Source organism: Pseudophryne corroboree, chromosome 4 (assembly GCF_028390025.1).
Source record: "Pseudophryne corroboree isolate aPseCor3 chromosome 4, aPseCor3.hap2, whole genome shotgun sequence".
NCBI classification, from domain to species: domain Eukaryota; kingdom Metazoa; phylum Chordata; class Amphibia; order Anura; family Myobatrachidae; genus Pseudophryne; species Pseudophryne corroboree.
Window position 1 is genome coordinate 310522079 of NC_086447.1, and position 23450 is coordinate 310545528.

General features: G+C 42.3%; 1 long non-coding RNA gene across 3 annotated transcripts in view; it reads left to right on the plus strand.

Moving 5' to 3' along the window:
- LOC134911371 (uncharacterized) overlaps nt 1–23450 on the plus strand; it is a 145848-nt gene that overhangs the window by 73643 nt on the left and 48755 nt on the right. Inside the window, exon 1 of one of the 3 annotated variants that reach the window (XR_010176517.1) lies at nt 3269–3399. The exons of the other annotated variants lie outside the window; for them this stretch is intronic. This is a non-coding gene — a long non-coding RNA (uncharacterized LOC134911371). Of the gene's footprint in view, nt 1–3268; nt 3400–23450 lie in introns of those variants that run through there. 3 annotated transcript variants of the gene reach the window in all.

Here is a 23450-nt window from a genome sequence, read left to right on the forward strand (position 1 = left end):
ACAGCGTGCCCTTGTTACACATTACGGCAGACAGCGTGCCCTTGTTACACATTACGGCAGACAGCGTCTCCTTTTTCACATTACGGCAGACAGCGTCCCCATTGAAAGAAAGAAAGAATTATACTTACTCTCTCCGCTGGCTCAGGCTCCTCGGTGCAGCTTCTGGCAGGGATCACAATTCCCGGGCAGGAGAGAAGGAGGAGGAGGGAGGTGGAAGAGGGAGCTGCAGCAGCGCTGTGTTATTGGTGGAGGCGCTGCTGCTGCTGTCCCAGTCCTTTACCATAGGCTGTCCTCCGCCGCTGTGAATGCTTCACAGCGGCGGAAGACAGCCTATAGTAAAGCAGAGGGACAGCAGCAGCAGCGCCTCAACCAATAAAACAGCGCTGCTGCGGCTCCTTCCTCCACCACCCTCCTCCTCCTTTCCTCCGTGTCCGCTGCACTCCTCTCCTCTCCGGGCGGCTGTGTGCTGCGGGCAGCGGTTGCCCGCAGCACACAGCGGCATGTAATGAGTCAGTTTGACTCATTACATGCTTTGGGCTCCTGGACAGTGGCGGGCCCCAGTGCAACGCACTGGTTGCACTGGCGGTAGTTCCACCTCTGGATCAGGGATAAGTCCTCAATGCCATGTATCTTCGCTGCTCTGGCGGCCTTTTATTGTGGATTATGCTTTCAACGCCTGAGGAGGGTTAGAGATAGGCTGCAGGGAGGTGGTGGTAGGGTTAGGCACCACCGGGGAGGGTTAGGTTCAGGCTGCGGGTAAGGAGGGTTAGGGATAAGGAGGTTAGGGATTAAGGCTAGTGTGCTTACCACCTTGGTGTCGGGATCCTGAGCTTTGGGTAGCTACTGTCGGTATTTTGACTGCTGGCACCCCAAACGCCGGGATCCCGATATCATTTAGCTTAGCATATTTACAAAATGAATCATGGTATATAGGTAGCTGTTTTAACAAATTATATAATATTAAATTGCTAATTGCTTTTCTCAGGAACACTTTGTCAGCATACCCCCACTGGATTGCTGTTTCTTAACCAGCCCGACAGTGGCCCTCATTCCGAGTTGATCGGTCGGTATTTTTCATCGCATCGCAATGAAAATCCGCTTAGTACGCATGCGCAATATTCGCACTGCGACTGCGCCAAGTAATTTAACAATGAAGATAGTATTTTTACTCTCGGCTTTTTCATCGCTCCGGCGATCGTAATGTGATTGACAGGAAATGGGTGTTACTGGGCGGAAACACAGCGTTTTAGGGGCGTGTGGATGAAAACGCTACCGTTTCCGGAAAAAACGCAGGAGTGGCTGGAGAAACGGAGGAGTGTCTGGGCGAACGCTGGGTGTGTTTGTGACGTCAAACCAGGAACGACAAGCACTGAACTGATCGCACAGGCAGAGTAAGTCTGAAGCTACTCTGAAACTGCTAAGTAGTTTGTAATCGCAATATTGCGAATACATCGGTCGCAATTTTAAGAAGCTAAGATACACTCCCAGTAGGCGTAGGCTTAGCGTGTGTAACTCTGCTAAATTCGCCTTGCGACCGATCAACTCGGAATGAGGGCCAGTATACACATATGTACTGTTCACAGTCATTAAGTAATTAAGCTGCCAAATTAAATCCCAACTGAATGTGTGTAATAGGACATATTAGAATTCTTGTGGTTCAAACAAAACTGAAGAAAACAATCACCATTGCACATTCTTTCTTTTGTGCCCAGAAAATGTTGCAGACTAGATGCATGGCATAAATAAATATGTTCCAGATGCACTGGAGATCTCAGCTGGCGTTCGACCCCCATGAAATTAGAGCAGTATTGCCAGAAACTGTTTTTTCTTCTATGATGATTATGAAGAATACAGTGTACCATGCTCTGTTTACTGAACATCATCATCCAAGTAGGGGGCGAGTCCAATTAAAGATATTTCAATGTAAATAGTCTTGAAATCCATGATAGATATTGCAGCAAACTCCCTTCTCGTTTCACAAGTTTTTCATTAAATAGTACATCAGAATTAACATTTATTTTAATGATACTGTGTTTTCGTTTTCACAATTAAAATTTTCCATGAACTTCTATAGAATAAAGTGTGTATAGTACTTGGTTAATCTGATTGTATATTATAACTATCAAATTAATTCTTATACTGTACTTAATATATTAAAGTATACCCAAAAGGGATAAAGAGGACCACAAAATTGTAAACTTGCTGGAAGAATACAAGAAAAAAAAAATCCATGTGTTTGTTTTAAACATTATGCTACTGTATTTCCTATGCTAAAAATACGATAACAATGATTCTCATGAAAAGGCTCATTGCTTTTTTGGATGAGAATGGAGGGAAGGATAAAATGTTTCCCAGCCTAGCTAAATATGGTGAAGAACAAAACACGCTCAGTTATCAAACAAATGACTATTTTAGGTGCTGTGCGTCATTTTCTGAGAGAATGATGATAAAAAAGTAACTTATGTAGATCATAATAATGTTTTTTGTTTACCATGATCTTATACAAGGTTATAGCTACCATAGGTGCAGGGAGAGCATCTGCTATGAGGCCCAGAGCCGAGAGGGGCCCACCTTCCCTGTAAACGTTACCTGTGTTATATACCATTGGGTGGTACATAGGGGCCCTTACAAACCTTTGCCTTGGTGCCTCTAATATATCTAATTCTCCCCCCTACCCCCCTCCTTTGGACCTGCTCATTGTAGTGTGGTATAAAATGAACTGGAGGACATTATGATATTACACAATATAAACTGGGGCACTGTAATGTGGCAGAATATGAACTGAGGACACTGTATGTTATAATGTGATTTGGGGGTAGTGTGTGGCATAAGGGTGTGTTATTAATGACCCTGACTACCACCAGCTATCTTCTATGTATCCATGTACCACGACTACTGCAGGAAATTATATTGGTAACAGAGGTCCTGCACAGGCAATTAACACTGTGATCACCTCAGAATAGACAGTGAAGATCTGAAACCAGTTTTAGAGCATTGAAAGAGGAGAGCCTGGACAAAGAGAAACATCTTTTGCAAACAGATTGCAGCTGGGGATGTGAGAATTGATTGGAGCACCTGTTTAACATATAATCAGGTGCTTTCCCCCATGTGACAAGCAACTGCTCTGACCCAGACCCATTATGGAAAAAGCCACTAATAAAGACTGCTTCTGATACTACAGATGGGTCCACGGTTATCTTGGCTAGTTTGCTGCGCCTAGGCACAACATGGTTTATTAATTGTTCTCAGCTGCAATACAATACAGAGAACAATACATCAGGGGATTAAGTCATTACAGCAGGGGATTAAGTCCGACTGCCCTGGCTCAGTTAATCCTATTAAAGGTCAAGATAAACATGGACTCATCTGTATATGGATAACAGCAATACTACTGAAGTGGTGAGAATGATTTTGATTACTACATACAAAACTTAAGCATATGTGCAGGACTACTAACTGACTAAGGGGTCTATATACTAAGCCTTGGATGGAGATAAAGTGTACAAAGATAAAATACCAGCCAATCAGCATCTAACTGCCATGTCACAGGCTGGGTTTGAAACATGACAGTTAGGAGCTGGTTGGTTGGTACTTTATCTCCATACAAGGCATAGTAAATAGACCCCTATATTACTGGGCTGGACTATGGCCCTGTGACACTTTTAAAACTGATTGCAGTGTGGTATTCAAAAAGGGCCATTAATTAACATATGCTTATATGTTGTAAATTTTATAGGGATTTATTTATTTTAATGATTTATTTATTTTAATAAACAGTATTTGTGAATAAATTTGAACTATAACCTTTATGTATATTGTGGTTGATACCTATGTTTTTATATTAAATGTGCACTCCTAGTGGTGGGGTATTACATACATATATATACCTATCCTTTCAAGCTAGTTACATTGTTGGCAATCCAGTATTACCTCGTGGAGGTGCAATTAATTGTTAATATCTCTCAGAGGAAGCACCTGTTTAGAAGCACTGGGACAGGGACACCGTCAAAATGTTGCTATAGGTCCCACAAAGTTCTGGCTACACCCCTAATCTTATATGAACACTGCTATTGCATTTTAAAGGTGCACTAACCCTTTATTTTACTGTCCTATTATTGTTATCCTTTATTTATGTTGCACCAACATATTCTACAGCTCTGTACAATCAAATATGTTTTTCATGGACAAGTCCCTCCCCAATAGAGATAACGCCTAATTTCCTTGCTTCCTTACTAAAGACATAAAAACATACAGCCATGGACAGATTTTAAGTTAAAGCCAACTGATGTGTAAATATAGCTGTAGCAAGTGTAACACAAGACCTTGCACATTCCGATTGCAATGCTATTCACTGTTTATATACAGTACAGTGATAATGTAAAGGGGGGCACTCACGGAGCGATATTCTAAGCAATCTGACTAGATTGCTTAGAATTTGAGCATTATCGCTCCGTGTGTACCCCCTACAGCGATAGCGATGCGCAGCCCCACGCATCGCTATCGCTGGTGCTAGATTGGCCTGCATGCAGGCCAATCTATCGGGTTGCTCACTTCACCCGCTGGGTGAAATGAGCAGCCCCCCCCCCGTCTCCCCCCGCACGCTCAGCACAGATCGCGCTGTGCTGAGCGGCGGGAGAGATGTGTGCTGAGCGGTTCACTCAGCACACATCTCTCCCGCATCGGCCCGTCTATATAGGCCTTTACTGTAAATCCAGCACTACACTCTAGCATGTAGTGAATGTAGTATGCACTTATGGGACTCTAGTAACATTGTGAAAGCCGTTTATAAAATCCAATTGAACATTGAAAGTAAGTAAAGTGCACCATCCAAGAGACAGCTCTATGTACTGGGCTGGTTACTACTAATGCAAGGAGATCCATATCATGCAGTCCCACTGTCATAATGTGCACCAACTCCAGCATGGTCAACATGGGGCATAATTCCCTAATAGAATCAAGCCTACTAAACTTGTAAGGACTTCCACTCTTAGTGCAAGGCCATGCTGAGTAGTACTTGGCTTTTTCCTAGAGCTACAAGTTCCAGAAAATCAATTATGTCATGAGGTATGATGGCATTTGTAGAACTACTAGCACCAGAATGCCTTGAAAACTATGGGCCTAATTCAGACCTGATCGCTATTGTGCAAAATTGTACAGCGGACGATTATCGAAGAACTGCGCATGGTCGAGGCCAAACTGCAAAAGAATCGCTAGGCGTACGCAAGTTGATTGACAGGAAGTATACGTTTGGGGGTGGTAACGGGGCATTTTCTGGGAGTGTCAGGAAAAACGGAGGCGTTCCCAATTGTTTTCATGGAGGGTGTGTGACGTCAGCTCTGGCCCCGATCAGCCTGTTTGTATCACACTGTAGGAGTAAGTATTGGGCTACGCACAGACTGGAAAAATCATTTGATGGTGATAGAGTTGTGAACGGATTTGCAGATGTCCGTTGTCTGGTGAAGTTTTCACATGGCATACGCATGCATTTGCACACTTGCACGGGGCAGGTTTTCACTCTCTATGGGTGGTGCCTACCTGATCCCAGATCTCTGCAAAAAATCACAGGGGAGCGATCAGGTCTGAATTAGGCCCTATGTCCTTCTAGAACATATAATTCCAGAAATCTTCGTTATTATTATAATAATAATAATAATAATTAAAAAAAAACCTCCGTAGCAATGGTGTTGCTTAATACAGTGGCACCTGATTACTGCCTGAATGTGCTGCAGAACAGCCTATATTGTTCACATATTATATAAAGTAATTTATATGCAAGTGATTTTTTTTTTTTTTCTGATTCTTCTTACATTCTGTCTACAGTGCACCCATGAATCATATACTGATAACATGTACCTCACTCACCAGGTGTGGAAAAGGAAGAATTTTTATGAAAGAAAAACACACTCAATGACAGCATAGAAATAACAAAACCTTTGCTGATATGTGAACTTTGTTTACTGTATTGTGAATTATTTATTTATCAAATGGTGATGTTAACCCGTTTCAGGGACCTGTCAGTGCACAGTGGGAGACTCTCGAGGTGACAGATGCACCTTTAGCTGGTAGGCTTGATCATACCTCCCAACATGACCCTCTCCAGGAGGGACAAATTTCTCTGCTGCTGGACTTTCCTCTTAATTTGTGATTGCCAGCACCTGTTTTGAACAGGTTAATGGATAAGAAAGGTGTTTCAGTACAGGTATGGCTTGATCACTTATCAGCTCAGCCAGGTAGTGGTCATATCCATGTAAGATAGATTGTCTCAGTCTATGGTCATTTTAAACTGTGTGATTTGCGCAATCACTACTAAACTTATATATTCCTTCAGTACTTTCCTCTGCCTCCTGGAAAAATCTCCCCGACCTACCTTCCTTTATTACGTGACTTAATTGCACACTCTAATACCAGTACCAATTGGGCTGGTAAATCTATTCAGGGGTATAATTAGCCAACAAACTTATATTTAATATTTTCTGCCTCTTGTGTGTCCTAGGCGTTGTGGTATTTGTTTTAATCAATCACATTAAAGATTTGCTTTAATCATACATCCTTCTAAATTATCCCAGTTGTGTTAGAATTGGAACATTAGCGTTCCCTGCAATTATCCCCTCATATTTTCAACCCATGTTTTTTCACAAATTGAATAGAGTCTATCCCATGTTCCAATAGATTTCAAATATAGTAAGCTAAGGACATAAAAGACAATATAGACTGATGCCTTCTACCGAATGTACTATTACTATTACTGATTATGTGTTTATTGGAGTTAATGTTATTATGTCAATCCAGCTTTGTTTGCAGCCTCGAGATTTCACAGAAAACAACAAATTAGTATCACACTATGAAGCCTGTTACACACAAACTTGCATTGTGCACAGTGATTGCATCTATTCAATTAATTATTTCTGTAAAAATAGTTTTGACTCTTCAGCAGTTTTTATTTAAAAATATACTATTAAAAAAATGTTTTATATATATTATATATACCTATATATAGCTATATATATATATATATATATATATATACACTGCTCAAAAAAATAAGGGGAACACTAAAATAACACATCCTAGATCTGAATGAATTAAATATACTTTTTAAATACTTTGTTCTTTACATACTTGAATGTGCTGACAACAAAATCACACAAAAATTATCAATGGAAATCAAATTTATTAACCCATGGAGGTCTGGATTTGGAGTCACACTCAAAATTAAATTGGAAAAACACACTACAGGCTGATCCAACTTTGATGTAATGTCCTTAAAACAAGTCAAAATGAGGCTCAGTAGTGTGTGTGGCCTCCACGTGCCTGTATGATCTCCCTACAATGCCTGGGCATGCTCCTGATGAGGTGGCGGATGGTCTCCTGAGGGATCTCCTCCCAGACCTGGACTAAAGCATCCACCAACTCCTGGAAGTCTGTGGTGCAATGTGGCGTTGGTGGATGGAGCGAGACATGATGTCCCAGATGTGCTCAATTGGATTCAGGTCTGGGGAACGGGCGGGCCAGTCCATAGCATCAATGCCTTCGTCTTGCAGTAACTGCTGACACACTCCAACCACATGAGGTCTAGCATTGTCTTGCATTAGGAGGAACCCAGGGTCAACCACACCAGCATATGGTCTCCCAATGGGTCTGAGGATCTCATCTCGGTACCTAATGGCAGTCAGGCTACCTCTGGCGAGCACATAGAGGGCTGTGCAGCCCCCCAAAGAAATGCCACCCCACACCATTACTGACCCACTGCCAAACTGGTCATGCTGGAGGATGTTGCAGGCAGCAGAACGTTCTCCTTGGCATCTCCAGACTCTGTGACACGTCTGTCACATGTGCTCAGTGAGAACCTGCTTTCATCTGTGAAGAGCACAGGGCGACAGTGGCGAATTTGCCAATCTTGGTGTTCTCTGGCAAATGCCAAACGTCCTGCATGGTGTTGGGCTGTAAGCACAACCCCCACCTGTGGACTGTTGAAATATGTACAACAGACTATGGGTTTGTTTATATGCATGTAGTTACCGTACTGGGGCAGCAGATGGCGCTGTATACTTACAGAGGTGTATTGTTTTGTCTGCTGTATATGAATGTACTTGTTTGTTCTTCCTCCTCACGTGTGTTCTAGAAAAGTCTCTGAGGAAAGGAGGTGAGCTGAGCAGCTCATGTTACTGACATGTTTAAGTTAAGAAGCTGTTACTGAAACCTGTTGTTATATTGATCCTGGTACTCAGTACTATATAAAGAAGATATACATCTCAAGTCTCGTTCTGTCTGAATACAAGGTAACTCCTGAGGTAATCCTTTATCTATAAGACCTCCTGCTGCACACCTATGGTATCAATCCATCGCACTATGCCAACATGGACGTCGGGCCCTCATACCACCCTCATGGAGTCTGTTTCTGATCGTTTGAGTAGACACATGCACATTTGTGGCTTGCTGGAGGTCATTTTGCAGGGCTCTGGCAGTGCTCCTCTTGTTCCTCCTTGCACAAAGGTGGAGGTAGCGGTCCTGCTGCTGGGTTGTTGCCCTCCTACGGCCTCCTCCACATCTCCTGATGTACTGGCCTGTCTCCTGGTAGCGCCTCCATGCTCTGGACACTACGCTGACAGACACAGCAAACCTTCTTGCCACAGCTCGCATTGATGTGCCATCCTGGATGAGCTACACTACCTGAGCCACTTGTGTGGGATGTAGACTCCGTCTCATGCTACCACTAGAGTGAAAGCACCGCCAGCTTTCAAAAGTGACCAAAACATCAGCCAGAAAGCATAGGAGCTGAGAAGTGGTCTGTGGTCACGACCTGCAGAACAACTCCTTTATTGGGGGTGTCTTGCTAATTGCCTATATTTTTCACCTGTTGTCTACTCCATTTGCACAACAGCATGTGAAATTGATTGTCAATCAGTGTTGCTTCCTAAGTGGACAGTTTGATTTCACAGAAGTGTGATTGACTTGGAGTTACATTGTGTTGTTTAAGTGTTCCCTTTATTTTTTTGAGCAGTGTATACACAGGTTGAGTATCCTATATCCAAATATTCCAAAATATGGAATATTCCGAAATACAGAATTTTTTGAGTGAGAGTGAGATAGTGAAACCTTGGTTTTCTGATGACTCAAAGTACACTAACTTTGTTTAATACACAAAGTTATTAAAAATATTGTATTAAATGACCTTCAGGCTATGTGTATGAGGTATATATGTAACATTAATGCATTCTGTGCTTAGACCTGGGTCCCATCGCCATGATATCTCATTATGGTATGCAATTATTCCAAAATACGAAAAAATCCGAAATCCAAAATACTTCTGGTCCCAAACATTTTGGATAAGGTGTTTCACCATTTATAGGTGAAGGCTGCTCTATACCATATTGGTGTTACTACAGTCAGAGGAAACTTTTTCTTATATATTCACAAATATATGGAGAAGAGGAGGTGGGCAGCCCCATAACATGGCTTCAGTGCACCCTCTGCCTCTGCCGCCACCTCCACATAAGCGCATGCTGTCATAAAACTGCGCCTCAAGGGGGGGGGGGCACCATGACTAGAGCAGCGATTAGGGATGTACATCAGAAGCCCAGCATCAAATGACGGCTAGGCTTCCGCCATCGAAACATTCAATGCAATGGTAACTAACCATCACATAAAAAAAAATGTGATTGAAAAACGTTGGAAGAAAACCATTGATACTTGCAAATCATCGGAAACCGAAGTCCAACACTGGCAGCGAGGCACTGACCGAAGCAACCCTCCAACCAGCACTGTAGAGTGATACTGTCTGCAGGGTGCCATTCTAAGCATCCTGCTAGCCAGATACAAATGCTGAGGTTCTGCGACGGTGCTGCCCCAGGGTACTCTGTCCTGTGTATCCGCATGCACAACCCTTGTTACGGCCCTGAAGGTGACATATTTAAAATTATACTGTATCTCACAATTTTATTAGGAGAGTGTAATAGTCTGGTATTTTTCTTCATTAGTTCATGAATTTTTACACAGCGAGAACGTAATATTCTTTATTATTATTTTGTGGCTTCATGGTGACTTGGACTTAAGAGAATATAATTATTCCATCACAAAAGGCAGTGATAGGGAACCTTTGGCACTCCAGCTGATGTTGAACTACACATCCCAGCATGCCCTGCTACAGTTTTAGCATGGCCAAATAGCAAAACTGTAGCAGGACATGCTGGGATGTGTAGTTCAACAACAGCTGGAGTGCCAAAGCTTCTCCATCACTGATATAAGAGAAAAGTTGTAAATAAAGGTATGTCTCTCATCTTAAATAGGTGAGGGCAAAACCTGAATGTGTTAGGATCACAAGCCACTTTCTTCATTCAAAAACCACATGAATGACATTAAAGGGCTCATTCATCAATTCCCTAAGGTAGAGGAAAATTTTATTTTTTACCTACTTTTCAAGGAAATATACAGACATTTATTATACAGGTTGAGTATCCCATATCCAAATATTCCGAAATACGGAATATTCCGAAATACGGACTTTTTTGAGTGAGAGTGAGATAGTGAAACCTTTGTTTTTTGATGGCTCAGTGTACACAAACTTTGTTTAATACACAAAGTTATAAAAAATATTGGCTAAAATGACCTTTAGGCTGTGTGTATAAGGTGTATATGTAACATTAATGCATTCTGTGCTTAGACTTAGGTCCCATCACCAAGATATCTCATTATGGTATGCAATTATTTCAAAGTACGGAAAAATACGATATCCAAAATACCTCTGGTCCCAAGCATTTTGGATAAGGGATACTCAACCTGTATAGGTAATTAAGGAGATACAGATATGACCGTGTTCCTCCTACCCGCAAACAGGTCGCAGGTATGAATATGCCGCGATTGCGGCTATTCATGGAAAGCTGAACCCTATGGATCATGGATGCATATGCAGTGCCAGCGCATGTTTGCTGCGATTAAAGTGTAAGATGTACAAGGACACATCTGTATCACCTGCTTCCTTTTCATCTACAAAGTGCCACACTATCTCCTTTCACTTGTATGGGAATCTACATTCCTCAAACTACATAAAGTGAAAGTTTTTATAGTATCATTTCAAGAAATTATGCCATCTTCAGATGGTTTTAGTTCCCAATACCCAGCTCCTTCTATGGGAAGGAGGTCTGGTTTGCAAAAGGGATCCGGTCAGTTCCCTCCGCAGGTGTATAACCCAGCAGTGTAAACTTTTGCCACTAGCAATTGTCAGCTAACGTGTTAGAGTTCACAGGGACAGATGTTTTATTGAACAGATGCACTTTCCAGAAATAATAATGAATGCTTCTGCAGTTTTATATCTACTGCAATTTAAGGTGAGTCGAATACCTAATTTACAGGGGGCAGATGGGTCATAATGATGAAAGTTCCATTAATAAGCACATCAAACTTATTTTGAAATTTTACTTTGTTCTTGCAAGAGAAGAGAAACCTTTGCTTACTTTTAAGGTGGGGAATGGATCTTAAATTAAAACCATAACTACTGAGTATTTATATTTAGAAGTATTATAAAACATATTTGCAAATAACTGCAAATAGATACAGACTCATCTGCCTCCTGTGGGATCTCTACATACTGGGTGGCAGATCCATGACTCGCAATGCTAAATGATGGAGGAATAACATCCCACGCAGAGAAAGGGCACCCTGCACTAGGCTGAAAGATGTGGAACTGATAAAGTCATGACATGGGATAAATAATAAAAAAAACTAGAAAAGGGTAAAAGCACAACAAAAAACAAAGAAATATATGGAGCAGGGCAATTACTTTCTATGGCACCGCACAATGCATATAGCACCCAGAGCACCTGGTCCATCTTCTCCACCAAATCTATGGCCCTATTTCTTCCAACAAGATGGATAAGCTCAGCTACTGTATATTTATGCAGGGGTTATGACCCTCACTATTTTGTGTCAATTTTTAGCTTTTCCTAATTTTTCTATATTAACTGTTGCCTTAGTATTTGTAGATAACCATGTTTTTGTAGAATTCACCTAGACAGGACTAGTTTTATTCCACTTTTCGTGTTGTTTTACTTTCATAATCATTTAGTGGTGTACTTTGTTGGTTGCTGGTGAGTCCAAAATTAGTAGAACGAAAGGTTTGGTCACTGTTCTAATGTACCGGGTAGTCTTGTTTATAAAGACCTGTTGTTACACAATTGTGACCTCCTTTTTGGTCACTTGATCACTTTTAGTCAAAGTTCTTCCGGGAGTCACGTTAAATTACTGTTTCTGTACTTGATCATCCTACTTAATTCTCCTCTCCCACCTGTACTGTAATCTTTGTTACCTTCTGTATTTTAAGTCACAGATCCTTTCCCTCTCTCTTTTCTACTCTAACCTGTCACTTCGCATCCCTGACTGAAATCTTCATTGACTACTGTAAATGTAACTTTTGTTTTTAAAGTATTTATTATTTCTAAGTTACCTAACATTATTGAATCTACTTTAAAATAGCTGTAAATACCATCACTTATATCACTGTCTAAATCTAGTTAATAAATAGTTTTTACAGATACAGAGCAACCATAGTAGGATATAAAGTGTATAAACGAAATATTGTACAAACAAAGCAGAACGTAGCAAGTAACAATCTAATTTACACATAACTGCATAACAGTCATTATAACCACAAAATCAGCACTGGCTGACCCTATACCCTAGTTGATGGGCACAAAAGACAGGTTCAGAGCTGCGTTAGCTAGGACGAGGAGATCATGGCATAAGTAGGGAAAGAAAGAGTCAATGAGGAAAGAGGGTCCTGCATAAGAGTTTACACTCTATAGGGAACAGTGGCAGCTCCTTACTTGTTTGGCCAGGGTGTCTGTAAATGTGCGCATCCTGTTGGCTCCTCTCTCTTAAGGGACCCATGTATCAATTGGACAGATCCCTGATTCCACGATAGCTGATACAATTCACAGATCGATGATTCTTGGATGATCGGCAAGATGTTAAATGTTACAAATCCCTGACTCACCGATTTTGACAAATTTTTGCTTGGAATCTGCAAGTCGCGGATTTCCAAAATGTTGGATTTTGTTAACAATCATTGACACAAAACAGAATTGTGCCAATTGATTCTAGATGTATTTTTTTCATTACTGTTTGCTGCCTACTTATAATGGCTGTTCTGCATGTCTCCTTCCTCTAACAGCTGACAGCTCTCCATACTTGATAGGCTAGCTACAAAGATTTGGTGGAAGTTTCACTATGGTCATGTTAATGGTGGGTCTCTCTCAGGTAGACAGATGCAGACAGTCAATGTTATCTTTCAACTTCTAGAAGTCTACTGCTTATTTCAAACTACTGTATGCAGTCTAGAACAATTTTTTTTGTTGGTACCCTCACGGCTTATTGAAACAATGCTTCATTCCTCTTGAAAAGTGATGCCTTGGAATGCTATATGTCTCATGTATACTTTCATGCCTTTGTTATTTCATTGACTAAAGTAAAGAAACTGTGACAATCGATAACATTATTGCTTATTCTCCAAAGATATTCTAAAATAGCTAGGACAGATTTGTTGTTACTCCTTAGAAAAGATAATAAATAATTGGATTACACAGTAGTAATATTTCAAACTAATCACTTTCTTGAATTAGCATCACACATTTCTTCATTCTTCTAACCCATCAATTTAAATGGAGAAAAGTAGTTACTCTGCTGTTTGGTATCAATGGTATCATTGTGTGCACCACACTAAATATGACCAGAGGAGATCAGAAAGAAAATTAAGGACGAGCATGTTATAGGTAAAAGCTGTCAGACCATTTCCAAGCAGCTTGATGCTCCTGTGAGTACAGTTATAGTCAAACTCCCTGAACGTGGCCACAAAAGGAAAACCGACCCCAGATTAAACAGAAGGATAGTGAGAGTGGTAGAAAAAGAGCAGAGGAAAACTCCCAAAGAGATACAAGCTGAACTCTGTTAATCTACATCAGTGTCTGATTGCACCATCTGACAATTTTTGAGTGACTGGGCTCCTTGGAAGAAAATCCAGATGGATTCCACTTTTGAAACAATAACATAAAAAAAGTAGAGATGTGTGTGTGGACCCCCATGTTTTGGGTTTGGTTCCCATTCATCATCATGTTTTGGTTTTGGCAAAACCACCCTCTAGTGTTTTGGTTGGAATTTAGTTTTTGGTCTGGTTAAACATTTATTCAAAATATCATAATTAATAAAACAATCTTGAAAAATTAATAAAAACAATAAAATCAAGTAATTTTTGCAATCCAAAACCTGAAATTCGGATTTAAAATCTGAATTCCAAATTTTGGGGAGATCCGAATTGGCATTAGGTTCAGATTGGATCTCCTCTGAAGTAGAGATGAGGAGGTTCGGTTCTCCGAAATCCGACCCCCCCCCCCCCCCCCCCGAACTTCACCTATTTTACACGGGTCCGAGGCAGCCTCGGATCTTCCTGCCTTGTTCGGTTAATCCGAACGCGTCCGAACGTCATCATCCCACTGTCGGATTCTCACGAGATTCGGATTCTATATAAAGAGCCGCGCGTCGCCGCCATTTTCACTCGTGCATTGGAGATTGAACGGAGAGGACGTGGCTGCCTTCTCTCCCTGAAAAGCTCCGTAATCTGTGCTCAGTGTGCTGCAAATATCTGTGCTCAGTGTGCTGCAAATATCTGTGCTCAGTGTGCTGAAAAAATCTACGTTCTCTGCCTGAAAACGCTCCATATCTGTGCTCAGTGTGCTGCAAATATCTGTGCTCAGTGTGCTTTATTGTGGGGACTGGGGACCACCAGTATATAATTATAGTAGTACAGTACAGTAGGCCATTGCTGTATCTTGCAGCTCTGTGTCACTGCAAGTATCCATTCCATATCTGTGCTGCATTTTTGTGAGCAGTATATATAGTATTACAGTGCAGCATTTTAGTTACCAACAGTATATAGTTGTACAGTAGGCCATTGCTGTATCTTGCAGCTCTGTGTCACTGCAAGTATCCATTCCATATCTGTGCTGCATTTTTGTGAGCAGTATATATAGTATTACAGTGCAGCATTTTGGTGACCAACAGTATATAGTTGTACAGTAGGCCATTGCTGTATCTTGCAGCTCTGTGTCACTGCAAGTATCCATTCCATATCTGTGCTGCATTTTTGTGAGCAGTATATATAGTATTACAGTGCAGCATTTTGGTGACCAACAGTATATAGTTGGACAGTAGGCCATTGCTGTATATTGCAGCTCTGTGTCACTGCAAGTATCCATTCCATATATGTGCTGCATTTTTGTGAGCAGTATATATAGTATTACAGTGCAGCATTTTGGTGACCAACAGTATACATATATAGTACAGTACAGTAGGCCATTGCTATTGATATACTACTGGCATATAATTCCACACATTAAAAAATGGAGAACAAAAATGTGGAGGGTAAAATAGGGAAAATTCAAGATCCACTTCCATCTCTTGCTGGAGCTGCTGCCACTAGTCATGGACGAGACAATGAAATGCCATCAACGTCATCTGCCAAGGCCAATGCCCAATGTCATAGTAGAGAGCATGTAAAATCCAAAAAACTAAAGTTCAGTAAAATGACCCAAAAATCTAAATTAATAGCGTCTGAGGAGAAGCGTAAACTTGCCAATATGCCATTTACGACACAGAGTGGAAAGGAACGGCTGAGGCCCTGGCCTATGTTCATGGCTAATGGTTCAGCTTCACATGAGGATAGAAACACTCATCTTCCCGCTAGAAAACTTAAAAGAGTTAAGATGGCAAAAGTACAGCAAAGAACTGTGCGTTCTTCTAAATCACAAATCCCCAAGGAGTGTTCAATTGTGTCGGTTGCGATGCCTGACCTTCCCAACACTGGACGGGAAGAGGTGGCACCTTCCACCATTTGCACGCCCCCTGCAAGTGCTGGAAGGAGCACCCACAGTCCAGTTCCTGACAGTCAAATTGAAGATGTCACTGTTGAAGTACACCAGGGTGAGGATATGGGTGTTGCTGGCGCTAAGGAGGAAATTGACAAAGAGGATTCTGATGGTGAGGTGGTTTGGTTAAGTCAGGCACCCGGGGAGACATCTGTTGTCCGTGGGATGAATATTGCCATTGACATGCCTGGTCAAATTACAAAAAAAATCACCTCTTCGGTGTGGAATTAGTTTAACAGACATGCGGACAACAGGTGTCAAGCCATGTGTTGCCAATGTCAAGCTGTAATAAGTAGGGGTAAGGACGTTAACCACCTAGGAACATCCTCCCTTATACGTCACCTGGAGCGCATTCATCAGAAGTCATTGACAAGTTCAAAAACTTTGGGTGACAGCAGAAGCAGTCCACTGACAACTAAGTCCCTTCGTCTTGTAACCAAGCTCCTGCAAACCACACCACCAACTCCCTCAGTGTCAATTTCCTCCTTAGACAGGAACGCTAATGGTCCTGCAGGCCATGTCACTGGCAAGTCTGACAAGTCCTCTCCTAACTGGGATTCCTCCGATGGATCCTTGAGTGTAACGCCTACTGCTGCTGGCGCTGCTGTTGTTGCTGATGGGAATCGATCGTCATCCCAGAGGGGAAGTCGGAAGACCACTTGTACTACTTCCAGTAAGCAATTGACTGTTCAACAGTCCTTTGCGAGGAAGATGAAATATCACAGCAGTCATCCTGCTGCAAAGAAGATAACTCTGGTCTTGGCAGCTGTGTTTGTGTTAAACGTGTGTCCGGTATTCACCATTAATTCACAGGGAATTAGAGAATTGCTTGAGGTACCAAATACCATCTAGGTTCCACTTCTCTAGGCAGGCGATACCGAGAATGTACACAGACATCAGAAAAAGAGTCACCAGTGTCCTAAAAAATGCAGTTGTACCCAATGTCCCCTTAACCACGGACATGTGGACAAGTGGAGCAGGGCAGACTCAGGACTATATGACTGTGACAGCCCACTGGGTAGATGTATTGCCTCCCGCAGCAAGAACAGCAGCGGTGGCTCCAGTAGCAGCATCTCGCAAACGCCAACTCGTTCCTAGGCAGGCTACGCTTTGTATCACCGCTTTCCATAAGAGGCAGACAGCTGACAACCTCTTACGGAAACTGAGGAACATCATCGCAGAATGGCTTACCCCAATTGGACTCTCCTGGGGATTTGTGACATCGGACAACGCCACCAATATTGTGCGTGCATTACATGTGGGCAAATTCCAGCACGTCCCATGTTTTGCACATACATTGAATTTGGTGGTGCAGAATTTTTTAAAAAATGACAGGGGCGTGCAAGAGATGCTGTCGGTGGCCCGAAGAATTGCGGGCCACTTTCGGCATTCAGCCACCATGTGCCGAAGACTGGAGCACCAGCAAACACTCCTGAACCTGCCCCGCCATCATCTGAAGCAAGAGGTGGTAATGAGGTGGAATTCAACCCACTTATATGCTTCAGAGGATGGAGGAGCAGCATAAGGCCATTCAAGCCTATACATCTGCCTACGATATAGGCAAAGGAGGGGGAATGCACCTGACTCAAGCGCAGTGGAGAATGATTTCAACGTTGTGCAAGGTTCTGCAACCCTTTGAACTTGCCACACGTGAAGTCAGTTCAGACACTGCCAACCTGAGTCAGGTCATTCTCCTCATCAGGCTTTTGCAGAAGCAGCTGGAGAGATTGAAAGAGGAGCTAAAACGGAGCGATTCCGCTAGTCATGTGGGACTTGTGGATGGAGCCCTTAATTCGCTTAACCAGGATTCACGGGTGGTCAATCTGTTAAAATCAGAGCACTACATTTTGGCCACCATGCTCGATCCTAGGTTTAAAGCCTACATTGTATCTCTCTTTCCGGCAGACATAAGTCTGCACATGTTCAAAGACCTGCTGGTGAGACACTTGTCAAGTCAAGCGGAATATGACCCGTCAACAGCTCCTCCTTCACATTCTCCCGCAACTGGGGCTGCGAGGAAAAGACTAAGAATTCCGAGCCCACCCGCTGGCGGTGATGTAGGGCAGTCTGGAGCGAGTGCTGACATCTGGTCCGGACTGAAGGACCTGCCAATGATTACTGACATGTCGTCTACTGTCACTGCACATGAGTTTGTCACCATTGAAAGAATGGTGGAGGATTATATGAGTGACCGCATCCAAGTAGGCACATCAGACAGTCCGTACGTATACTGGCAGGAAAAAGAGGCAATTTGGAGGCCCTTGCACAAACTGGCTTTATTTTACCTAAGTTGCCCCCCCTCCAGTGTGTACTCCGAAAGAGTGTTTAGTGCAGCCGGTCACCTTGTCAGCAATTGGCGTACGAGGTTACTTCCAGAAAATGTGGAGAAGATGATGTTCATCAAAATGAATTATAATCAATTCCTCCGTGGAGACATTCACCAGCAATTGCCTCCAGAAAGTACACAGGGACCTGAGATGGTGGATTCCAGTGGGGACGAATTAATACTCTGTGACGAGGGGGATGTACACAGTGAAAGGGGTGATGAATTGGACAATGAGGAGGAGGTGGACAACTTGCCTCTGTAGAGCCAGTTTGTGCAAGGAGAGATTGATTGCTTCTTTTTTGGTGGGGGCCCAAACCAACCAGTCATTTCAGCCACATTCGTGTGGCAGACCCTGTGGCTGAAATGATGGGTTTGTTAAAGTGTGCATGTCCTGTTTATACAACATAAGGGTGGGTGGGAGGGCCCAAGGACAATTCCATCTTGCACCTCTTTTTTTTTATCTCTGCATCATGTGATGTTTGGGGCTAATTTTTTTAAGTGCCATCCTGTCTGACACTGCAGTGCCACTCCTAGATGGGCCAGGTATTTGTGCCGCCCACTTGGGTCGCTTAGCTTAGTCATCCAGCGACATCAGTGCACATTTTAGGACTAAAAATAATATTGTGAGGTGTGAGGTGTTCAGAATAGACTGGAAATGAGTGCAAATTATGGTTATTGAGGTTAATAAAACTATGGGATCAAAATGACCCCCAAATTCTATGATTTAAGCTGTTTTGAGGGTTTTTTTAAAAAAAAACCACCCGAATCCAAAACATACCCGAATCCGACAAAAAATTTTCAGGAAGGTTTTGCCAAAACGCGTCCGAATCTAAAACACGGCCGCGGAACCGAATCCAAAACCAAAACACAAAACCCGAAAAAATTTCCGGTGCACATCTCTACTCTGATGATTTGGACTGGCTTTTATTTCGGTTCTGATCCACAAAATTTGGGAGGAATCTGATTTCTGGAGAACCAAACTGCACATCTCTATAAAAAAGCCAAACTGGAATTTGCCAAAATGCATCTTGACAAGTCAGAATGTTTCTGGAATAATGTCTTTTGGACAAACGAGTCAAAATTGGAGATTTTTAATAAGTTACATCAGCTCTATGTTCACAGATTAAAAAATAAAGCTTTCAAAGAGAAGAACACCTTGCCTACTGTGAAATATGGAGGAGGCTCAGCTATGTATTGGAGCTTCTTTGCTGTGTCTGGCACACGGTGCCTTGAATCTGTGCAAATAAAATCTCAGGACTATCAGGGCATTCCAGAGCAAAACATACTGCCCAGAAAGCTTAGTCACAGGATTTGATGACCCAAAACATACAGCTAAAGCGCCGACAAATTTATAACAAAAAAAAAATATCTTTTCTAAAGTGACCTTCTATGAGCCTTGATCTGAATCCTATTGAACATCTGTGGAAAGATCTGAAACATGCAGTCTGTAGAAGGCACCCATCAAACCTGAGACAGCTGGAACAGTTTGCAAGACTACCTGCTGACATGTGCAGAGGAGCCATTAAGAGCTACATGAATTGCATAATTCCGCACTGTGTGTTATTTGTATGCTATAACAACTAATGGAGTTCTTCATAATGTTATTATTTTAAATGAAAATTTATTTTGGAAAATTGTAGAATATGATTGCTCTATGAGGGCTCTATTTGTGTGCATAATGAAATGGCTGCCAGAAAATGTCACAATATATTGCATCATATCTGTGTGATATATATATATATATATATATATATATATATATATATATATGTGTGTATGGGGTGAGCGAACAGCGCCAAAAAAATCTATGCAGTGGACACAAGTTTTTCACAGTATGTCAGCTTAAAAATACCCCAAAAGAACGGTCTCTATATGCCACTCCCTAAAAACATAAAGGGCGTCTGCTATCTCTTAAATGAGTTCTGCACTAGTACGAGTGCAGGATAAAGATTAAGGTTGGAAGTGATGGATAAGATCTAAGCGACCAATGGTGGCAGAGGAATAAAAAAAGGACTGCTATTATTAATTAAAAAAAAAGGGGGTTTATTTATGAACAGAAAGATGTTTTATATATAAAAAGACATAAAAACACATAACTGGCCGAAATGGGGTTGCAACATCCAAGGTGCTAAACACTAGCACGATGGGACCCTAGGCACAAAACAATGAAAAAGCGTCAGAATAAAACTGGCAAGAGAACAGTTTAAAATTTGCATGGAGCACATAAAAAGTTTGAAAATTTTTTTTATATATATATATATATATATATATATATACACTGCTCAAAAAAATAAAGGGAACACTTAAACAACACAATGTAAATCCAAGTCAATCACACTTCTGTGAAATCAAACTGTCCACTTAGGAAGCAACACTGATTGACAATCAATTTCACATGCTGTTGTGCAAATGGAATAGACGACAGGTGGAAATTATAGGCAATTAGCAAGACACCCCCAATAAAGGAGTTGTTCTGCAGGTGGTGACCACAGACCACTTCTCAGCTCCTATGCTTTCTGGCTGATGTTTTGGTCACTTTTGAAAGCTGGCGGTGCGTTCACTCTAGTGGTAGCATGAGACGGAGTCTACATCCCACACAAGTGGCTCAGGTAGTGCAACTCATCCAGGATGGCACATCAATGCGAGCTGTGGCAAGAAGGTTTGCTGTGTCTGTCAGCGTAGTGTCCAGAGCATGGAGGCGCTACCAGGAGACATGCCAGTAAATCAGGAGACGTGGAGGAGGCCGTAGGAGGGCAACAAACCAGCAGCAGGACCACTACCTCTGCCTTTGTGCAAGGAGGAACAGGAGGAGAACTGCCAGACCCTGCAAAATGACCTCCAGCAAGACACAAATGTGCATGTGTCTACTCAAACAATCAGAAACAGACTCCATGAGGGTGGTATGAGGGCCCAACGTCCACAGGTGGCGGTTGTGCTTACAGCCCAACACCGTGCAGGACGTTTGGCATTTGCCAGAGAACACCAAGATTGGCAAATTCGCCACTGGCGCCCTGTGCTCTTCACAGATGAAAGCAGGCGTGACAGAGTCTGGAGACGCCAAGGAGAACGTTCTGCTGCCTGCAACATCCTCCAGCATGACCGGTTTGGCAGTGGGTCAGTAATGGTGTGGGGTGGCATTTCTTTGGGGGGCCGCACAGACCTCCATGTGCTCGCCAGAGGTAGCCTGACTGCCATTAGGTACCGAGATGAGATCCTCAGACCCCTTGTGAGACCATATACTGGTGCGGTTGGCCCTGGGTTTCTTCTAATGCAAGACAATGCTAGACCTCATGTGGCTGGAGTGTGTCAGCAGTTCCTGCAAGACAAAGGCATTGATGCTATGGACTGGCCAGCCCATTCCCCAGACCTGAATCCAATTGAGCACATCTGGGACATCATGTCTTGCTCCATCCACCAACGCCACGTTGCACCACAGACTGTCCAGGAGTTGGCGGATGCTTTAGTCCAGGTCTGAGAGGAGATCCCTCAGGAGACCATCCGCCACCTTATCAGGAGCATGCCCAGGCGTTGTAGGGAGATCATACAGGCACGTGGCGGCCACACACACTACTGAGCCTCATTTTGACTTGTTTTAAGGAAATTACATCAAAGTTGGATCAGCCTGTAGTGTGTTTTTCCACTTTAATCTTTAGTGTGACTCCAAATCCAGACCTCCATGGGTTAATAAATTTGATTTCCATTGATAATTTTTGTGTGATTTTGTTGTCAGCACATTCAACTATGTAAAGAACAAAGTATTTAATAAGAATATTTCATTCATTCAGATCTAGGATGTGTTATTTTAGCGTTCCCTTTATTTTTTTGAGCAGTGTATATATATATATATATATATCAGTAATATTTGTATCCATTTAGATAAACTTACTTGCCCTGCAATGTACTTTGATAAACAAGCAGTGTGAAGACTTGCATATCGGGAGTCCAGTATGTCTTCACCATACGGTGCATGCATCAGCAGTGCCTTGCACTCCAATGTCCATCACAGGGCATGCACTGGACAAAAGGGGCAGATCGACGGAGAAGGAGGAGTGAACTTTCACTGCTCCTCTCCCACTACCAAAGTAAGCTTCAAGCGTATTTCACCATGTCTTGATGGTGAAATTAAAGTGAGAAGCAAAACGGAAGCATGATGTTTCTGTTCTTCTCCAAATCATTTTCTCCATAAAGGGGAATAGGGAAAGCGATACTTACACTAGCTATGGGCATTGCTGGAGATATCTGAAATTTCTCTCGACAACCCATTCTCTGAATTTGATAAAGCTGTGGAAAGCCTCGTTATCACAGTGTGAGAGGGATAAAGGGCTTTTCACTGCTGCATAAATAGACCCTTAAAAGTGAAGTGCAATGGACATTCTTTCTGCTTCGATGTTTGCTAATGTAAGCATATTTTCCATTTCTTTGTCATGTACCATGCATCCAGTATATGCTGTTTATACTGTATAATAGCACTATACAGGGTCGGACTGGTCCACAGGGGTACAGGGGAAACCACCGGTAGGCCCCACTGCCTGGGTGAGGGCCTCCTCCTCTAGGGAACAGGTTATAGACCGTGCACTTGAATTATATATTATACATATGTTACCTTTTACTGAACAGGATTATGATGTATTCTCTACAGTACATTGCTGTCATTAATCTGGCACATTATCATGCATGCACTAGCATTAATTACTATATAAATTATCAAGGAGTACAGACCAGGTACTCTCTAATGCTCCTTGAGTCCTATTGGAGAAAGAGCACTATATATATAACATTATAATTATTATAATGGTTAGCCAAACCTCTGTGGTGGCTGGCCATACCCCTTTTGGAGGCTGGCCACACCTCTAAGCATGGGCCTCTACCACTGCATGCCCCCGGTGGGCCCTTCATGCTCCAGTCCGACACTGGCACTATACAAGTTCACAGGGGCAAACGTATTAGCCTGCGAGATACAGGCTTCACTGAGATTATGGCGAATCTGCCCTGTTTTGTAAAGTGGCAATGATTTAAAAGGCAAAGTCAACTGTTTTGCCTTTTAAATTATTGGCACTTTAAAAAACTATCAGACTCGTTGAAACTGCAGCGATGCCTGAAGCTCACAGGCTGTTACATTTCCCCATATATTTTGGTGCAATGGAGATAAGTTGACCTATAAAATCACAAGCTGACACTGGTCTACAGCAAGTTTATCAATGTCATTGATTCAC